Source organism: Balaenoptera musculus, chromosome 8 (genome assembly GCF_009873245.2).
Source record: "Balaenoptera musculus isolate JJ_BM4_2016_0621 chromosome 8, mBalMus1.pri.v3, whole genome shotgun sequence".
Taxonomy (NCBI): Eukaryota; Metazoa; Chordata; class Mammalia; order Artiodactyla; family Balaenopteridae; genus Balaenoptera; species Balaenoptera musculus.
Genome location: NC_045792.1, coordinates 90,976,634 through 90,999,090, shown reverse-complemented (window position 1 = coordinate 90,999,090; position 22,457 = coordinate 90,976,634).

Here is a 22,457-nt window from a genome sequence, read left to right as displayed (position 1 = left end):
GATTCCAGAGTGAAGAAAAAATTTCAAGATAAGATTAATAATCAGAAGCCCAACATTTCCAGTTATCAGAACTGGGAAACAGACCCTAAATGCTGGGTCTGATATTTTAGTACCCTCAGAGGGAAGCCTAGGCCATGGGCTGCTTACACAAGGAGACTGAATGTATGTTATCTGCAAAAAGCTTTGAGACAGGAAGGTATTCTACTATATCTTTGAAAGCATAATTCTGACCATTAGCCATGAGTGAAAATGAGTCATTTCTGAGAAACATGCAAGGTGAAACAGCTTTAAACAAATTTTTGAGTTCCAAATTTGTATTACTTATGTGATGTGAGAATGGCAAGTTGAGAAATTAACAAAGTTCTAATATAAACTCTTGAAACCATGACCACAATGAAGAAGTGAATATGAACTGGCACTCAGTGGGTGTTGCTGCAAACGGGGGCTCCTGAAATACCTCTGTGTAAGTCATCTCGGGCTGCCATAACAGAATACCACAGACTGAGTGGCTTAAACAACAGATTTTTCAAAATTTTTTCTCACTGTCCTGGGAGGCTGGAAATCCAAGATCAAGGTGTTGGCAGTGCTGGTTTCTGGTGAGGTCTCTCTTCTTGGCTTGCAGGTGGCTGCATTCTCACTGTGTTTTTACATGGGGTGTCCTCTGTGTGCATCTTCCTGTTTACTCATCCTCTCTTATGAGAACATATGTCCCATTGGATTAGGACCCCAACCTTATGACATTGTTTTACCTTAATTACTTTTTTAAAGACTCTACCTCCAAATACAGTCACATTGGGGACTGGGGCTTTAAATTATGGATTTTGAGGAGACAATTCAGTCCATAACAATCTCCATGAAGATTACTTAAAACATTCAGGTCGCCTATGGGGACCCATAATTAAAGAGAGTCAGAAAATTCAACAAATAGAATTCACACCCTAAAACTAGAAATAATAGAACTAGCCAGAGAAGACATTAAAATAAATGTGTAAAAGTTTAAATAGATAGAAGAAGAAAAATAACCACAGGCACCAAACTTGACAGAGGAACCCAATCTTGTGCTGTGGGGAAATGAGCTGCATGATTTGGAGATTGTGAGCAAATACATTTGGTAAAGATGTAGATAAGTGTAAATAAGTGTTAGTAACTTGGAAATAGATCTGATTAAATTAATCAGACATGCAGCATGGGTATAAAGATATGAGGAAGATAACATACCACAGAAAACATACAAGAGAATTTTTAGAAAAGGAGGATAGAGAAAAATGAAAGATAAGATGGCTCAGAATTTTCCTGGACTGAAAAGAGATATCAATCTTCATGATGACCGAGTATACTATATCCTTGACAGAAGGATCAAAAACAAATCTACACCTAGATATATTGCACTGAAATTTCAGAACTCACACAATCAGAAAAAAAAGTCTTGAAAGCAATCAAAGATGAAATATCTATTGCAATCAAAGGAACAAAAATTAGAATTACAGAAGATGTCTCACAGTCATGATGGAGACAAGAAGCCTAACGGAATGATAACTTTAAAGGGTGGATGAAAAATACTTGTCAACCTAGAATTTTATACTTAGCCAAAGTATAATTCCGGGGTGAATCTAAATTTAAAAAATTCTCATAAAAATGCTGTGACAATTAACAATTTATACATTCTCACCAAAAAACAAAGAGAAAAAAACAGAGCATAAAAATCAGTAAGAGGAAATTGGATACCCTCCTCCCAAAATAAGGATGGGATGGTTAGAAAATACTTGATAAACATACAGATAAGTGTAAGCAAACTTGGACTGTAAAAAAACATATTGATACATAGATACATAGATGATAGATGATAGATAGATGATGTATATTACTAATTTCTTGGTCATTTTAAACAAAGTATTTATAGGCACAAACAAGATAGCTTAATGTGGTAGATTACAGAAAGAAGTTTAGTGTGAATACATTCTAAAGCCTTATTTGGTTTGAGAATAGATTAGACATATTGATTATCTATAAACTTTTAAGTATATATGTTTAAAATTTATGAGTGAACACCAATAGAAAAGAAAGAATATTTAATATCCAGATCAGGAAAAGGAGAGAGGAATACAGAAGACTGTATCAATCTAAAAGTAGGATAAAAACTTTGGATGTAAAAGATAGAGACCCACTGGAGCAGGGGTCCCCAACCAGTCCCAATACTGGTCTGTGGCCTGTTAAGAACTGGGCCGCACAGCAGGAGGTGAGCGGCAGGTGAGCGAGTGAAGCTTCATCTGTATTTATAGCCGCTCCCCATCACTTGCATTACCACCTGAGCTCCACCTCCTGTCAGTATTATGGTGAGTTGTGTAATTATTTCACTATATATTACAATGTAATAATAATAGGAATAAAGTGCACAATAAATGTATTGTGCTTGAATCATCCTGAAACCATCCTCCCACCAGGTCTGTGGAAAAATTGTCTTCCATGAAACCAGTCCCTGGTGCCAAAAATGTTGGGGACCGCTGCTCTAGAGTATAATGGTTTCCTCTGGCAAGGGAGTAAAATTGTGGAGAATTACAAATTGGGCTTTAACTCTTTCTAATATATCAGTTCTGGAAAAATAAATTAGTCCAAATTGTTAAGGAAAATGTTAACATGTGTTAAATCTGTGGATAGATGAGATTTGTTAGTTGTGACAACTGGTATATTTCTGTATGCTTTAAATATTTATCATATTAACAAATTTTAAAATGTACATTGGTGTCAGATAAAGCTGTGTTCTTATCCCATTCCTCACATTTACTAGGTAACTTGGGTAAAATTATTCAATTTCTTTATGTTTCAGTTGCTTGATTTTTAAATGTATACATTATTACAATATTCCCTACCTTTCTTAACAGTGTGAAGTGTGTGGCCCAGTATTTGGAGAAAACATATGGTAACTGGTAGAAATAAAACAGTTTATTTCATGCAGCAGCATGAAACCAAAGAAAGGAGAATTTTTAAAAAGGGAAAAGAGGTATCATTTGTTTCACATGCAAGCAAAATGTTCAAATTACTGATATTGACCACTGGATTCAATGAGGTCACTGACGAAGCTTACCTGAGCAATATGGGGAGATTGGTGAGAGCAGAAGACGGTGGACATAGGTTGAAGAGGGGAAAGAACAGACAAGAAAAGGCTTGCAGTAATTGTTTGAAACAAGAAGGCAAGGAAGAATCACCTATTTATTTATAGAAGCAAGAGAGAAAACAGGAATTTTAAAAATGGGAGGCTGCAAATGTGAAGTATTTTAAGTAATTTGGTTGTGAAAGAAAATGGGTCAGTGACTAGGGATAGACAGAGGGTCTTGTGTGTGTGTGTGTGTGTGTGCATGTGTGTGTGTAACGGCAAGGATTTTGGTGTGTTAACAGACTGAAAGGAGAGGTCCAGTAGCAAGGGGGAAGGCGATAATCTAGGAGCAAAGTAGAACACTGATGGATCAAGGTCCTACAAGATAAAGCAGAGGTGCGAATTAAGAACATGCATGGTAGAGATGGCTTTAAGCAAGAGAGAATCACTTGTCTGAGATTAGAAGACAGTGAAGGGTCAAGTGCTGACAGTGATAGTGTTTACATGTGAGTGAAGGACAGTGAGGGAGTTTATGACTCTTACCTTCAACTTTGTCTGTGAAAGATTTGAGGCAGTGTCCTCCACTGAGAAAGAATGTGTACTTCCGCTATTGTTGTTTGTGTGCTTCTTCTCTATCAAGAATAAGGACTCAGGCATTGAAATACTCCAAAAAGGATGCTTCCTCTGATGAGAAAATTGGATTCAGGCTCAAGTCTCCTTCTCTAAAGAAGGGTTTTTATATGTGAACCATCATTGTTTGAGACTTCAAGTCACCACGCTCATTTCAGAAAGTCATGAAAGGTTCACTAAGGGGACAGGAACCAAGATTCCACATTTTCATGTCCTCTACAAAATCAGCTTTCCAAAAATAGACTCACACAAGCTGTAGTCACAGTGGAATGTCATGTTTCTATTATTGCGATGACATAAAATCATTAAACCACTGCTAGTAGTAAAAGTAGTCATGTCTGGTAATAAAACTGCTCTGTGCCCATTCAAAGGGAATTGCGTTTTAAATGACACATGCAGAGCAATGACGGGAGGGGCAGGGACTGAGACGTGACTTCCACAATAATTTATTACATGTCCTCCTTTGATCTTGCTGAGGCACTCAAGTTCTTTGTTCTGAAAAGCGGTGTCATACTGACTGGAGTGCATGAACACAGGTGGTAAGAAGGTTTCAAATTTTTTTGAGTCATCTGCTAAGTTTTTAATAATATTTCCTGTATTTAAGGAAAAAATATTAAAAATATATTAGAAGTTCCTAATATCAAGATTCAACTCTTGCCTTCCTAATCTCAGGAGGTTTTTTTGGTGTAGACTTCTCTTTATATCACATGTATCACACAAGCAGAATTATGACTACCTACTATATGTCAGGCATGTGATCTGTTAATCCCCACATAATCCAATGAGGTAGATATTATTACCATGGACAAATGAGTGCACTGGCATCTCAAGATTGAACTCGATCTTTCCAATATCAATTGGGATTCAAACTCTGGTCTGAATAAAAATATTTGAGATTTAAAAGAGACACTGAATCAAATGTCACTTTCGAGTTCTGAACCTATTGAAGAATGGACAAGGAAGCTTTGATATCCTCAGATGTTCAGATATTAACTTTATTATTAGTAAAGCTGTACTGAGAAACATACTTGGTACATGAAGCCAAAACAGACTTCCTATCATCCCCCTAAAACTGGCCCCTGACCCCTCCTATGGTGAGAGGTGTAGTTACAGAGCAGATTAATTGCGTGTAGGAATAAAGCCTGCCTCTCACCTTCCAAGAGCAGATGGTAAAGGTGCTCAATCCTCTACAGTAGAGCCGCTCCTCTTCTTGTGGGGAGAGAAATGGTCAGAGGTATAGGATTGGATTCTAACCAACCCCTCCAAGAGAGCCAGAGGTTTATCAGTAGAGGAGATAAATCATTCCCCCGGACATGGCACATACTTTTCCCACAGCATCTTATTCTATTAATTGTATTAGTTTAGTACACTTAGCAGTCTTATGATCTTCCATGTAATGAGCTTCTTAAGAGTAACAAGTGTGTTGATCAAACCATGACAAAACACCAGGAAACACACTAGGACTGATGAAAGAACATTATATTGGAGGCATTCACCATGGTAGAGGTCTATGCTCTCCAATTTCCCATTGTACTTTGGGGGCTGCATACAGGAATCTAGCAAATCTAGAAAGCTTTTAAGAAACTAAATAGCAAAATGATAGTTCCTTCCCTAGCATGATTAAGAGCCAGAATCCATCAACTACATGTATGGCATCGTCTTAGCTCCAAGTCTAGTCTTGTTCTGCTAAGTCTGACATCCATAGATACAAGAACACACACCTCTTCCTTGACAGGATCAGTGTGCTAATGTGTAAGCCTTAGAGTCCCAGCTCTTTGATGTACCTGAACATGGCTGAGTCTGCTACATCAGCATTTTACCAGAATTGATTGCTTAAGCATTTTGCTGTAGCTACCTTCCACATGATCTGCAGGAGACCAACTCCTTCTTTGGTAGACTGGCATGTAAGGGAATAAATTTTGGACAAGCCAATTCTTACTTCTCAATGTTGGCTTGATTTTTGTCTTCTTATCACACCATGGTGCTTAGTACTGTGTATTGCAATGTGTAACTGTTGCAAAAAAGGAAATAATGCATAAATGAATGAATGAATGAATATGTAGGAAAAAAATTGTAGTTACTTGGGCTGTCTTTCCCTCACACCACTTCTCCATTCCTCACCTGTCAAGAAGTACAAACAGATGCCTAGGCACTAATTAGGAACGGAAGTATAACTCTCTTCTATATGATAAATCTCCCTTCTTTGATCTGAAACTCAGAATCACTTCATTGTCAAATAATCCTTACCACATCAACAGTGGAGTCGCAGGTAAAATAAGGGTTCTCTAAGTCTCTTAATGAAAGCTCTCAAGTTTATCTTTTAGTTCCTTTTGAGATGTGATTAAAAAAAAAAAACTCCCTTATTTATATTAAAAAATTCCCTGGAATTAAATCCTAAATTCTAATAATAGCTAGCATTTTTGAATGTTCGCTACGTGTGAGTGCTGTAATAAACACTTGACATAGATTATCTCATTTAATCCTCACAGAAACCAAATGAAGTATTTACTGTCATTATCCCTATTTGATGAAGAGGATACAGAGGCTCACAGAGAATTAACAACTTGTCCAAGATCATCTAATGTCGAGTAATCAAGAGTGAATGACCTGAAAGCACACATACCAGCTGGGACCAGCCTTTGATTGAGGGGAAAACTTACAGAGACAGAGCAGTAGCAGGTGAGCAAGCTTCTCAATGCCAGGTGCACAGGGAACTGGTGAGTAAGACATCAGACTTGAGAGGGGTCCCAGTCTTGAGCTGTGGGGCTCCTAAGCTTCATGGCTGGGGGAACACCAGCTCTTCCTCTAAAGATGGTTTGGGGCTGAGGTCCAAACTTTGTGGTTTCAGTTCTGTGATGTAGCAGATTCCTGGCTTCCAGCCCTGTCAACCTCAGCATTCATAACTGAGAGCTTCTCTTTTGGTGGGATCAGGGTCCAGGACCCAAGCCTTTTGTTTAGATTATTGACCTTCAGCTCTGTTCTATCTTATCAGCATTCTGTCAGGATGCCTGTCTTAAGTACTCAGTTTTAACCAGTTTCCATATCTTTTGGGTTTTAATTTCCAAATGATGCTGCTCTTTGAAGGAAGGGGGGATGGCAACTGTCTCTCTGGGAACCTGGCCTGCTAGGTGTCCAGGTCAATCAAATGAATCCTTGCCTGTCACTTAGCTATTATGTGGTGGAACCTTTATTCAAGTACTACAGTCTGATGCCAGGGTCCTCCTAGTCTTAAATGATTTGCAATAAGAATTTGATATACTATCCATAGGTTCATTTCAGGTAGTATCATAGTCTACAGTATATACTTTTCCTGTCATATATTTTTTTTCTCGTGTTCCTAGTTGGCCATTTTAAATACTTACATGTTATTCACCTATTTCTAACCCTTATAACTCACCATTCTGGTACTGTATGCTCTGTTAGAGTGGGAGATTTAATTGGGCTGTGAACCATCTAAAGAAGATATGTTGTTGACTATGGAATCGATAGGCTTATATACTGGGGTGCTGTTTGGGGATGGATGATAGGGAGATCCTAAGAGGTGGGGTTTCTTAGAAGAAATGATAAATCCAAATTCAGAGTTTGTGACTTCTGTGCTACATATGGGTATCTTTAGAAGATTTTAAACTAGAACTAATGATATTAAGAACTTGTCTCCGTGTCAGTTGGGTTATGTGGTTACAGAGTTATTTGTTATCTTGAATTCTTTTTGTTTATGTCACAGTGTCTAATTTCACTCTTTCCAATCATTCTCACTTTAACTTTATAAATTTATAAACTTTATAAACATAGACTGTATTGACCTAAGAGAAAACATCAGTAATGTAACAGTGATAACATCTTTACCACCATATAGAAGGTTCATGAAGTCAGAGGTGTAATCTGTTTTGTTGATTGCCATATATACCTGGTGCATAGATACTAAAGCAAATGGTTGCTCAATGAACATTTATTGTTTTAACAAGGAAAGTAATGAATTAATCCTTTGCTATGAAAATTAATTATTACACCAGTTAAATTGTCTTGGGATTTCAAGGTATATTTTTAGTTGTATTTATTTATTAAATTAGAGGTGAAAGGCAGGATTTTCATACTAAGAATTCTTTAACAGGATGAGATGGGAAATGTGATCATCGTTCCTTATATTACCACATGCAAATCTCTGGTTTTCACTGGTGAAGGGCCAATATTTCCAAAATGAATTTTTAAAACAATCTTGTGATTGTAAGTACTTTCAGGTGTGTAGAAGTGTGTGTGTGTGTGTGTGTGTGTGTGTGTGTGTGTGTGTGTGTGTGTATGTATGGGGAGGGCAGATAATGATTTGAAAAATACACTCATTTCTGGTGATCATCCTTGGTTTTGGATATATAGCTTCCCTCTCTCTAAAAAAGAGAAAAAGAATGTTAAATTGGAAGGGACCAGAGAAATCCCTGCTTGTACATCTCTCCCCTGTAGATAATTATTCCATATTATGTAAGATGCTGAGGCCTTATTTCCTAATTTTATGTCCTTGCACAAGTTGCTTCATCTTCCTGTGCCTTCTTTCCCCATTGACAGAAAGGGAATAATAATAATACTGATGTCATAAATTTGTTGTGAAGAATCAGTGCGTTACTACATATAAAGTATATAGAGCAGTGCCTGGTGCAAAGTAAGCACACAATAAACATTATCATTACTGTTATTTTCATATGCCAATGCATAAAACATTGCTTTATCCAAGCAACTTACACAAGTCAGGAATGGATGATCTCTGATTTTGGCACCAATGTTCCATAATCCTATAGAGAGCCTTCAAGACTCCCTAGTTGTCTCTTTATGAAAATACAGGTCAAATCAAACCAAAACACATATGAGAGACCGCATAATGCCTGTTATGTCTTAATGAAATTGGGTGTCCTGGGACCCCTCCAATCCTCTTTGACATGTCCTCAAACTCTGAGAATGGCCTGGCTTCCTTTGCAGTGTTTTTTAAAACTGGGACTAGCCCAAGACTGACAATGGTGATAGATGAGGAACATTCTAGGATGGTACCTCTGAAACCTCAAGTCACCAACTCTACGTGCAATCCCAATTCAGCAGAGTTTGGAAGGAGCAGAATGAGGTGAACACCTGATTTTTTCCCCCTGTCAACATTTCCAGTCTAATATTGTAGGCAGAATACTAAGACATGGCTTGTGATGGTTCTGCTAGGAAACAGTACCGTGGCAATGAATAGAAGCTCCTTCAGGCAATGAAATATGTAGCTTTTAAAAATGAAAAAAAAAATATGACTACACCTTTACATCAAAACACACATACACAGCCAGCTGGATTTCAAGAATGTGTGAAGATTTCTTGAGTATTATTTGAAGGTAGTCTTCTGATTTAGATTTCTGTAAACTGGCTTTGGTGCCCTTCTTTCTCTTTCCCTGGCCCTTATCCATATGACATTCTTCCCAAGGACCCACTCTCTGACTTTCTTTAGATAACTTGAAAATATTGACTGTACAGACACCAGAGGTGAAAGGAATCTTCATCCCCACTGAACTCCAAAGAGCAATTCTCTTTTCTCACTCCCAGAGGAATGTTTGTAATCTTGTTGGAAGTATTTCTGCTGTGCTATAATGTCTACAGAAAAGAATAATGATCAAAATTTCTCATTAACTACATTTTAATGGGCTTCATTAAAAAGTCAGCTTTCCCCAGTCTCAAAGTGAAAATAAAAAAAATATTCACTTAATAAATGAAATACACATGTAAAAGTTAAGATGTTTTTAGTCAAAATAATATGATGAAAACAATGTAGAATCCATCACTGTATTTCAGAGTTTTTAGATCCAGGGACTTTTTTGAATAAAAAGTAGAAGTCCCCTATCCTTACAAAATAGACATATACACAAAATAAAACCTATAAACATTTTGAAGATAATTCCAAGAGATGTATTTGATGAAGCCTATTCAGATATATCATATAGAAATGTATAGATCTCAGATTAAAACCCCTGCATTGACTCAGGTTATTGCCAGACCCTTGCCATCAGTGCATGATGAGACCCTACCGTGCAGTGAACGGGTTACAGGTGTGCCAAGATCATAGTTCCTTTCTATCTTCAAGGCAGAGAGATAGGGTCAAGGGTAGCTGAAACTTCAGGGTCTTTTTCCTCTCATTGTGAGCAAGCGTGACAATTTCCCCCATTAAGCCCTAAAAGTCTTATTTTCTACATGATTTTTAACATGAAATGGGTTGAACACAGTGCTAAAGAATGAATTGTTCATTCTTTCAGTGAAGTTTTTTGAATACCTCTTATTAATTATGAACAAGTGTGTTAGATATGGGTGGAGTAATAAAGGTGACTAAGTTGATTCTCTAACCTTGAGGCAATCATAGCTACAAGGAGAGAGAACCAAATAATGACGTATACTACCGTAGGCCGTATGTGAAGACCTATTGGAGCACAGAGGAGAGTCAGCCTAATTTTATTTGGAATGAAAAGCAGGGTGAGGACCTGAACTTTGTGCATTAGGTGGAGTTCACCAAAATGAGTGTATGTCTTAGTATCATTTTGCCAACAAATAATTTTCTGTTACAACATTTTTAATGGTTGCATACTATGTCACAGTGTGGATATAACACAAATAATTTAATTGAGCCCTTATTTTTTTGTCATTGGGTTAGTTCCATTTTTTGGCAACTATGAACAGCATTGAGATAAAGATTTGTATGGTGAAATCATAGTACGTGCCTGTGATTCTCTTCTTAGAATATAGCCCTAGATGTGAAATTACTGGCTCAAAGGACCAGCAATTTTTTAAAGCTTAAGTAAATTTTCTCAAGCTAACATTATAAAAGAGTAGGGCTTTAACTGTAGTGGAGCATAATAAATACTTATTGAATCTCCCTTTTATTTTTGACAATAGGTACCAGTTAGTTGCTAAATCCTAGCAATAAAATTCAAATGTTCTAAATATTTTAGGTTAGCAACATGAATTTCTAACAGGAAATGTGCACTATCTGTATAGTTGCACTCAATTCATTATATGGCCCGCATTTCAAAAATTCCGACTCCTTGTCCATATAAATAACTTTAAAATTGCTGGACTCTGGTCTGAAATTTGCTCCTAAAATACAGGAAAGTTCCAGAATTGGATAAAGAGACAGAAATCTGGGATAAAATCCATATTCTTCCACCTATTTCCTGTGTCACTTAATCTCTCAGACCCTCAGTATTATCATCTGAAAAAGGAACATAAGGTTAACATTCTCTTTCTGCTTCAACAAATCAAATGAGTAATATAAATAAAAATATATAGATGATAGATGGATCTCTAAATTGGTATTCTGGTATAACCCATTATTCATATTGGTTTTTAAATCTATCATGAATCTCTTTACTTATGGAAAAAAGAATAGGCATCATGCAAAGTGTACACTTCTCTCATGCTTGTCAGTGTATTATGAGTTTTTCATATTATCTCGATGTGGGGCACTGACTTGAAGGATCTGGACTTATTTTTGAACTCTCGTCAGCGTTCCATGATTAACGTTGCCCAGAAGAGAAATGCTATTTTGCATCCTGCATCTTCAGTGCAACTGTCAGCAAATAAGGAAGGCATCGTCTTTACCATCATTATTGCTAACGTAAGAAGCAGAAAAGAACAGCTGGATTTTCACACACTGGGCTGGTAGAAGCACTGACATTTAGTGAAATCTGTTTTCAATTTCTACCTACGTCTTTTTGCTTTAAGAATGTATTTAAAGGGGAAAATATCATTTTTATCCCAGACTAATTTTAAACTCCAAATCTGGGATATTTACAGATCTCAAAGTTGTTTACCTCAATGTTGCTTTTCCTCCTTGACATAAAAATGCAAAGTTACTGCTGATTGCATAGTATCTATTTTGCTTATCTACTTTTACTGCTCTGTGTCCTAAATTCCCTGTAATGTTTCAGTTTCTCTCTGTTCTCCAATTTGGCTAAAATTTATAATGGCAGTGGGTAGAAATAATCTTTTAAAATGAAGAATTGGAAAGGTTACATCTTGCTGCAATAAAAGGGCAATACTATAGCTCAGACATTTGCTCTTTAAACAGGAAAAAAAAATCTGTAGCCTCTATAGTTACAGTGGGCCAAAATTAGGTAGTCTATGTGGTAATTTTGTGTTGTTTCTTTTTTCTATTGCATACATGGTGGGATCGTGAAATAGTGCATCCACTTTGTAAAGCAGTTTGGCAGTTCATCAAAATATTAAACATAGAGTTATCATATGATCTAGAAATCCTGCCCGTAGGTGTATACTAAGAGAATTAAATGTATTTCTACACAAAATTTTGTACATGAATGCTCATAGCAGCATGATTCATAATAGTCCAAAAGTGGAAACAACCCAAATGTCTATCAACTAATGAATGAATAAATGAAATATGGTACATCATAAAATGAAAAATTATTTGGCCACTGAAAAGGAATGAAGTACTGATACACGCTATAACACAGGTGAACTGTGAAAACGTTATAGGCAATGAAAAAATGGCCACATATTATATTACTCCATTTATGTGACGTGTCCAAAACTGACAAATGCACAGAAACAAAAAATAGATTACTAGTTTCCAAGAGTGGGAGGCAAAGGAGACTGAGGAATGGTTGCTAAAGGGTATGGGATTTCTTTTCGAAGTTATGAAATGTTCTAAAATTAGATTTTAGTGATCATTGCACAGCTCTGTGAATATACTAAAAACCACTGAATTACATACTTTAACACAATGACTTTTTGGCATGTGAATTATATCTTAGTAAAGCTCAGATAAAAGTAACATATATTCATTAATAAAAAGTAGAAATTGGGAATGGTGGAAATGAATGGGGAAATCATGACTAAACAGTTTAGCGTCCTAAACCTTTCATGTTTAACATTCTTTATAAACATTTCTATTTTTAATGACTTTGGAATGTCTTTTAACTACATGAACCACAATTAAGCATTTCTTTGTTTCAAGTGTAGATGATTGGCAACTATTCACTAGTATCAGATTTTTTTCTTCTTTTTTATTGAGAACCAGGCAAAATGTCTGTGGTCACCGACACACACTTGTTATAGTGGTCAGTCTTCTAGGACCTGGACATATACTCCAGGAAATAACTAGCAGCTGGCAGCCTGGTTATCATAGAGGTTCTTGTCCTCTCACCTGGGTCACTGCTATCATTGTAACTCATTGTAGGAATAGAGACCTACAATGACACAGCCAACAGTAATTGAAAATGTCTTTCATATACTCTTTATATGGGGGAAAATGTGGGTGTCCATTGTTTTCTCATTGAAAACATATTTTAAGACTTCACATAGCTAAATGTGGCAGGCAAGTAATTCACAGACTTGTAGGCCACAAACTCTGATAGTCTAGGATGGAGAATAGGGCAACAGATTAGCTGAAAAGCTTCCTGTGTCTTTTTACTAATGCAAGATTTAGTACATTTAAGGTTATTATAATGAGATCAAATCAAATTTACAGCAGAATGAGGGAATGAGAATAACAAATGGAGGTCAAAATGTGCTTTCACAGTTCTCTGTTGCACCAGTTAGATCTACAGGGCAGAGACTTAATGCAAGTTGATGTGTGATTGTTCCAGTTTTAAAACAATGCAATTCAGTTTACTTCTGGTTTCATTATGGCTATGGAGATAGCACTTGAGTAATTCAAAGATAAGAGAAATGGTAGGGGTAGGGGTATCGAGTGTGTGTACGGAAGTGTATTTTGATCCTGCACTTTATTGTTATAACATGCAGGGATCTAGTAACTCTTTCACATGTAGTCTGTTATGATTTCATCTGATATAACTGAGAGCTAGCAGCTTTGCCTCTCAAAGAAGTCATGTGGTCAGTCCCACTAAATGTGACACATTCACTGTGTGGTAGAGACAATTCAGAGAGTAGACTTAGACGTACAGTCATATGACCTGGTGCTTAAACTAAATTAAAATGAGTGTGCTAACACTTTGTCGGTTTTCACCTCTTCAGCCTCACAGCAGTTTATAAAAGGGAGATGTTTGTATGAGAAAAAGTCCCCATTGGGGATTAATGCCCAAGACTCTACAAAATTTTACATAAAATAAACAAACCTTATCATAGGACTTGATATGTTACCAAGTCATTTCATGGAGTAATTAACACATATCCTGTCCTAATCCTATGGGAATGTTTATATTACAGAGTTTACAGTGTATAGAAACTGAGAATCAAAGTGATTTTAACTTTTCAATAATCAAAATGTAAAAACAAGAACTGGGACAGGAAGTAAGAAAATCAAATCACATTTGTGAAGCCCCTATTCTAGCATTATCCTAGAAGTTTCTAAAGTGTTAACACATTCAATCCTCCAGAAATCATAGGAGGTGGACTTCATTATCTCCATTTCACAGAGAAGAAAGCTGAAGGTCCCAGATCACAAGCCAAGGTCTTAGGAGATTGGCAATTCAGCACAACAGGTTTTAAAGCTTACATTTTTACTTTAGACCATGTATTCTAAACCCAATCATGATGTTGGGAAGATACTCTTCTTTAGAAGAGTCTGCAAGTGATGACTTGCAGTGTCACTGCCTTGCAGACCTTGATTAAATTCTTAATACAGTAGTCACCCTCACATTTTATTTGCTACATGTGTTTTCTAAAAGGTTAGAATTCATTCTTTGGTAAGGGCACTGGGAAAGCCCAAATCAAAAGTAATCTTGATTAGAAAAAAAAAATGCTGTGGAAGGGAAGACTGGACTTTCTTCACATGTTCAATATTGTTCCTGGTGCAGACTCTCCCTGACACACACACACTTTGGTCATACCTTAAATTAAAGTAAATAAACAAAAAGATAAAGCTTAGTTGGCCTCAGAGTAACTGGATACATGTATGGACTCCACAGCAGCCACTAGAGGATGACAGACCATTGAGAGCTCAGTTCAGCCCTTACCCTGCAGTGGAGAAAGCAGTGAGAATGCTGTCGGCTTCGTCATTAGAGCACCATCCCATGTCTCTTCTAAATCTGCTCCTTCTTACCATAGAACAGTGTATAAACGATAAACTATGAGGCTCCATTTCTTTCCACAGTCTTTGAAGCTCTTTCCCTTCTGTATTCACTCCATTCACTCCATTCTTAGGGAAGCCATTCTGGCTTCACTAAGGGCAGAGGGATGGATGCCAATGGCTCCTGGACCTAGAACCTTCTAATTCACCTTCAGGTACTAGACAGCTTTACCAGCCCACAACTGACAACCATCATTGTGACCAAAAGATGTCATATTAGTTTGCTCCGGCTGCCATGACAAAATACCATAGGCTGGCAGGCTTATACAACAAAAATTCATTTTCTCATATTCTGGAGGCTGGAGGTCCAAGTTCAAGATCAAAGTGCCAGCGGGATTGATTTCTGGTGAGACCTCTCTCCTTGGCTTGCAGGAAAGGCCTCACATGGCCTTCCCTCTGTGCACACACATTACTGGTGTCTCTTCCTCTTCTTAAGAAGACACCAGTTCTAACACAACATTGTAAATCAACTCTATGCCAATAAAAATTAATTAAAAAAAAAATCCTACTCAGGGGAAAAAAAAAAGACACCAGTCCTATCAGATTAGGGCTTCACCCTTTTGACCTCATTTAACCTTAGTTACCTCCTTAGAGGTACTATCTCCAAACAGTCACATTGGGGGTTGGAACTTCAACATAAATGAATTTTAAGGAGACACAATTCAGTCTGTAACACATAAGACTGCATTAATTTGTTCAGAGGAATTATACTCCAGCCCCTGGATCTTTGTAATCACCAGAGGGATAGAGAGGGGAACTTTAAAAATGCTCATGTCCAGGCCATACCCCAGAACAATTAAATCAGAATCTTCTATGCTAGGGAAGGGCATAGTAAGCACTTTTTAAAACCTCCCCATGTAACTATAAATTTATATCTAGGATTAAAAACAGAGACTTAAGTTGTTGAAGACCTATTGGTCCAATGCTTAATGCATACAATGTTGTGAATCCTATTGGGGAAAAGGAAAGAAGAATTAATGCTGGCATTTTAAGCATATTATAATGTGCTTACAAAGAATATGTACTGTATATTATACTTATTTTTATCAATACACTGTATTGCATGATATACTGAAAAACAAATACCATATACCATAGTATACTTCGGGACATAAGTACAAGATAATAGGCACAGTTCTAGAATCAGACAGCTAGGGTTCTAATTCTGATTACGTGATCCTAACATTCCTGAGAAAAATAAGAATGATGATAATAGTATCTATCTTTGTTATGAGATTAAATGAGATTATACATGCAAAGCTTCAAATAATCCATCAGTATTATTATTAGCAATAAAGAAGTCAGATGCAGAAAAACCGGAAGTGTCTATTCCCATTTATCTTTGCCCTGATACGCTAAGATCCTCAGTCTCTGAGATCCAGCAATGTGTCCTTGCAAAGCCTAAATTATCTACATTTTATATATCAAAGTGGTGGGACTTGGGACAGTCAAAGGGCATATGGAAATAGCAGAAACAGTAGTTAAGGTCACGGTAGAGATACTGGAAAAGCTTCGAGCAAACTTCTACCTATTGGAGATGATTTGGGGGCACTGTGAGGGTGATGCTAGAGCATAAAGGCAGCCTTTTATAGGTCACTCCTGTTCTGTTGGAATATTAGATTTTTTGTCATTAATTTTAAGAATCCACAAACCCAACTTGCTGAAAATTTTTAGGAGATACCGAACAAATGTGTTTTGAGTTGAAGCTGCCCTATGTTTCTCAGCTTTTTCTAAAACACTGAGCAGTTCAGTTTGGCATTTCAATCTGTCTCCTCTTATATTTATATTATAAAAAAGCAGACCTGGTAGAAATGTTGCTTCTGAGCCCTGAGAATGGTGAAAGGATAAATCTTTTGTTCACTTCTGTTAGAGATGTTTCCTTATTCTCATTTGAAGTGTGTGGGAAGCCTTTCCTGTCTAATCTTTAGCATTTTGATGAAATTGCCATAAAAAGCTTTTCTGTGTTTTGTGTGAATCTTTATGTCAACTGGAGGTTTAAAGGGGGTTAAAGGGGGCTATTTTCCTGGTATGTTTAAAGTATACTGCTTCTGTGTAGAAACACTGACCAGCTAAGGAGGGTTCATCTTAAATCATTTAGTGGTTCAATGCATGGCTTCAGAGCTAACCTGCCCAGTTTGAAATTTTGCTTTTGACATTCACTAGCTTACCTTCTCTAAAACTCAGATTACTCATCTGCAAAATGAGGGTAATAATGGCAGGTACTTCAAAGTTGTCATGATCATTAACTTTGCTGCTGCATAGGAAACACTTAGAACACTGCTGGGTCCATGGCCAGCATGACTCTGTGTTAAGGATTCCTGAAGCTTACTTTAAGCTTCTTTTGCCAAACCCACTAAAGGCGTTAGTCTAATGTCTAGGAGAAAGAAAACTCGCCTCTGAGCCACACTGGTCTGGGTTTGAATCTTGACTCCTTCACTTAGGAGCTGAGTACTTTTAAGTAGCAATCACTAGTAGCCTTTGTTAACTCATTTCTAAAATGGAGCAATTATAAGGTCCCCTTTGTATATTTGGTGTAATGATTAAATGAGATGAATTTACACTGTCACTGTCTGAGTTTAAGTCACGATTTATCACCTCTTGCCTTCGGGGTTGCGGTAGCCTCACAACTGGTCTTGCAGCCTCCATTCTTACCCATTCACTAGCCACTCATCATGCAACAATCTAAATAATTTAAAATATAAATTAAATCATGATACTTTCCTGCTTAATATGTTTATTGGCTTTGAGTAAATTTTTGGAATAAACGCCAGTCTTACAAACATGGTATATGTGGCCATGTCGCAATAATCTACCAATGCCTGAATTTCCAAGCTTATCTTGAACTCTGCCTACTCCCTTGTTCAATATATTCCAGTCACACTTGATTTTCTTATGTTCCTGGAACATACCAAGCTCTTTCCTACCTCAGGACCTTTGCACATGTTCATGCTTAGAAAATTCTGGCATCTATAAGGGGTCAGTGTTCCTTTTCAACCTGTACATCTCTACTCAAAGTCATCTCTTCAGACAGGCCTTTTCTTACCATCTGATCTAAAGTGGGCAGCCCTCCAGGGTGATCTACATCATACCTCATCCCTTTAGTATGTGTTGTCATGCTTTACAATTATCTTGTTTATATATCTGTTTAGTTGTGCATTGTTTCTCTTCTCTGAAACTCGCAGGTAGGATCTTGTCTGAACTGGTCATCATTACATTCCATAGTCCCTGGTATATATTAAGTGCTCAGTGAGTATCAGTGGAAGGGAGAAGGGAATGAAGGAAAAAAAGAAAGAATGATAGCATCAAAGGTGCTCAATATATTTTAGCACTATTACAGAAAATAAAATTGTACACCTTCAATATATATAATTTTTATTCACCATATATACAAAAATAAGCTGGAAAAGTAAAAAAAAAAAAAGAAAGAAAAAATTATAAAGACAAAGATTAAGTATGGAATTGAAAAGTTTTACTAACAATTAGAGAATGCCATTCACCAGAGAATCTGGACTCTGGAATGGACTTCTGGGGAGGAAAAAATGGAGTAGTCTTTTAAAGCCATGAGTCAGAGAACTGTCTCTCAAGAGGAAAGTGGTGTCTCTCTCAAAGTGGTGTTGCTTAGCTATCAACCTCTGGACGTGTCCATTAGGTAAGTCCCGGAACTAGCTGGAGGTTATCCACTGTGCAAGGATTTTGGCACCAAAGCTGCTTCTGCTACAATCACATCACACCCAAGTCGTTAAGTGTTCAAAGCAGAATATGGTACCCAGTCAGGTCTACACTGGTTTCAGCAGACTAGCTGGTCAAATCGGGATTTGGCAGGGCCATCTCTCCCTTACAGCTTCCATCATTTCCTCTTTCACTGAGCAGCAAAGTCCATCTATGGATAATCTTAATTCCTTGCAGTCTGCATCATGGCACTTCTATTTCTAGAAGACCAGGATGATACTTTCTTTCCAAATCTGTTCTTGAAAGCTCTTGTCTCACTGAAATAGCTTTTCCTGTCTCCACCAGCTGGACACTCAAAAAAACATTATCTCAAAAGGACTTATTTTAGTTTTTCCATCCATCATCTGGAGAAAAAAATGTGAGGATTCATTCTGATCTAACAACTGTGTGTGGCTGCTTCAGAGAGAGAGAGACAAAGAGACAGAGAACATACCTGGTGAAACGCCTCCTACTTAGCATAAACGTCCCCCACGAGTGACTTCTCTAGAAGACGTTCTCCCACAGGCTGACTTGAAGGGCAGGCATTTGGGGCTGTGAAGGTTGTGTGTACAAACATATTCTCAGCAATACTGATACTGCTATTCAGTTTTGATTGCTCACCTTATTCCAGGTGCCGTTCTCAAAGCTTCCCATAGATTAGTTCACTTAACCCTCACATTCAACCAATGAGGAAACTGAGGCACAGAGAGGTGGATTGTGGTGTCTGAGGTGACCCATGAAGTTGTGTGGCTGAGATGGTAACCATATAATCTGGCAGCAGGTGATTTACTCTTAACCACTACAGTCTATTCCCTAGATGGTGCTAGTTTTATCGTTTCTGTGTTTCTACGTCTAGGTCTGTGGGATACAAGGGCTATCACGCTTATTGAAAAAAAAGTTTGCAACTTTACCTTAAAAATATTAATCATCTAAGACCAATGGCCTCTGAAAAAATAATTGCTTCCTATTTGCTTCCAAGCAAAATTTCAGGCTTGTAATTATAATTCTACATCTAAAGCTGTCCAGTGTTTGAATCCTTGTTACCAAAGCAGCTGCCTTTTCCTCAGCATCTTAGATGAAATTTGCAGAACTCAAAGGTTTATATTCAGTATATTCTAGAATTTTGTTATGGGGTTTTCAAGCAGGTAGGATCCTCAGAAGGGCAGATGTATAGAGTAAACCACCCATTCTGTTGGTCCAGGTGTCTATCTGTATCCCATTCTCAAGAAGATAGGAGAAATGGAAGGTAAAACATAGAGGTTGGGCTGAGTTTAAGGATTCCCTGAAGAAATAAGGCCTTCCTTGGTAAGTACAGCCCAAGAAGCTGATAAAAGGGGTCTGTTTTCAAAGCAAGAGTTTCCAGTGACTCAGAATCAAAGTAATATAACATCATACTTCTTTGATACATTATCAACTATGTGTGCATATGTGTATATAGTCTGAGTCTCTGAGAGACTCAATTTATTATTAAATAGTTGTTTGGAGGAAAATCATCTTTATACCACAGAGTATCCATTTCAGCTTCTTAAAGAAAAGATCAAGAAAAGAATATTGAAGAAGACAGCATTTCTATCTCAGCTCTGCTATTTGCAAACTGAAGGAGATTTAAGTCAGTCACTAAACCTTAGTGGTCTTATATCTAAAATGCGAAGATAAGAGTTCTATTTTAGGGCTCTTTTGAGGATTCATTTTTAAAAATGTATGAAAAGTGATTTTAGTGTCAGGCCTGATACATAGAGGACACTCAGCAAACGACAGTTAATAAAAGGAAATCATTATGTAGATAATACAGAAATCCTTAGTTTCAGGCTTCTGATAAAACTTGAGAGGGGGCAGCAGAATTAACTCCCTAATTAACTGAGGAGCTAGTGTTTATTCTATGTAAACCTTGTAACTGGGTTTTTCTGTCAGGACCTGAAGGGTTAAGCCTAGAGCCGCCACTAGGTGTCAGGTTGGGATCGCTTTTGGAAGCACAAACTCCCTTAGCTGGTTCCAAACAAGAAGAGGCACTTTCTAAGTTAATTTCAGCTACTGTTCAGTTTCACTAAATAGAGATTCTTACTCTGCACATGTCAAATCTTCGGAATCTTTCGCTTTGTCTTACAGGTATTTGCAACCATTTAAACTTTTCACCCCACCACGCAGATCTAACAGGAGGTAGATTTTGAACTAGGGAAGGTTTGACTTAATGAGGACATGCTGTAGGGAGAGAAAGATCTCTCTTAGTCTTGTAACCCCCATAATATCCTTTAGTTCCCCCATCCTAGGATACCTGATATTAACATCGACACTGAGACGTAATCTTGCTCTTACTATAAAATCTGCCACAGGGATGCAATTGATGCTACCCGTGGATAAGTTCCATATATGGAAATCTGGAGCGCCCACTGGTTTTCTTCATCACATCTCTTCATCCTCCTACTTTCCACCCTCTTTCTGTGCACTACCTTCCCAGCCAGTGTCCCCAGCATTATTCTTCTCCTTGGGCCATTTGGTTAAGTTGGAAAGAAATTTTACAAATAAAGTGATCCAGATTGGAGTGTTAGTCATTCAACAATGTGCCAATTCCAGAAAGACTGTGTTTTAAAAGAAGGTTTGGGGGGCTATGTTTTGACCACAGAGAATGGCAATTCAGCACAATTAAACTAGGTGATGGTAGAGGAAAAAGGATGGTTTGAAGCCCAGGGAGTGGGTTCAACAGAACAGATTACTCTGTTCTGGAAATATTTCATATAGCTACCTGTTCTATTATAAAGAAAGCTCTGTCTCCAGGCATGCACAGATATTTAGTAATGGTTGTTAATACAAACTGAAGCCTTTTTTTGGGGGGGATTGAATAGGTTAACTCTACCTAGATCAAGTAAAAATAAAATAAAAAGAGAAATTATGCCAAAGAAATCCCCTGGAGGGAAACAAGTATCTGTCTGAACCTATGAAGGAGGAGTCACAAGCAAAATGCAGAACCAGATAAAATCCTAGAGTAGTCAAATTACAACAAAATAGTCACAAGTTGCTAGGATTTGAACACCTGTAGAAAGTCTCATTATATCAGAAAAGAAATGTCCTTTCACTCCCTAGAAAATTTCTGATTTTTAACACATTGCAGAATAATTCATTCATACTATCCTTCCTTCAAAAATTATTTAGAATACCTACTAATAGTCATCATTATTCTAGGAACTAAAGACATGACAAAAAATAAGATCAAGATTGACAATGTCCCTACCTTTGTGAAACTTACATTCTGATTGACAAAGCAGACATCAAATAATTGAAAAAAAATATAACATTTCAGAAGTGAGAAGTCTATGAAGAGAGTAAAGCAGGGTTAGGAGCTGGAGACTCACAAGACAACATGGCTTTTCATATAAGCTTTTGTAGAAGTAAATAGGATAACGAAAATGAACAAGAAGGTTTAGGCTCGTTGGCTGTATAATCTTGAGCTGGTCCCAGAGGCTTGGTTCACTTATCTTTAAAATAGGAATGATGCTGAGAGGTAAGGAGTGCTTATATTTTATCTGTGAACTCTGGAAAGGACCTCTGAGCAGGTGACTGGTGGCTGAGGTTTGAATTTTGAGGAGCCAGCCACAAGATCTATGAAAAGGCTTTGCAGAGAGAAAGTCCAGCTAGCATAAGATTTCTGCCCCTGGAACTGTCTTAGCAGGGTTCTAGGAATCACAGGACGGCCAGCATGGCTGGAGTTTCATAAGCAAGGGGTAGAGATGGGGAAAGGTGAATTCACTGAGAGATTACAAGGAATTATGTAAAATGCTCCAAGTGAAAGTTTCTAGCATAGATTGCAGCCAATGTGATGTTCAACACACCTATCCAAAAAGTCCCCATTCCACCTGAAATAAAATTCACATTCCTTACTAACTCTTTACCTGCGAAGTTCTCTTGATCTTTGCATCCTAAGATAAAGTCTTACACGTGGAAGTGCTCAGAAATGTTCTGTTCAGTGAGTGTGCCAGCCCG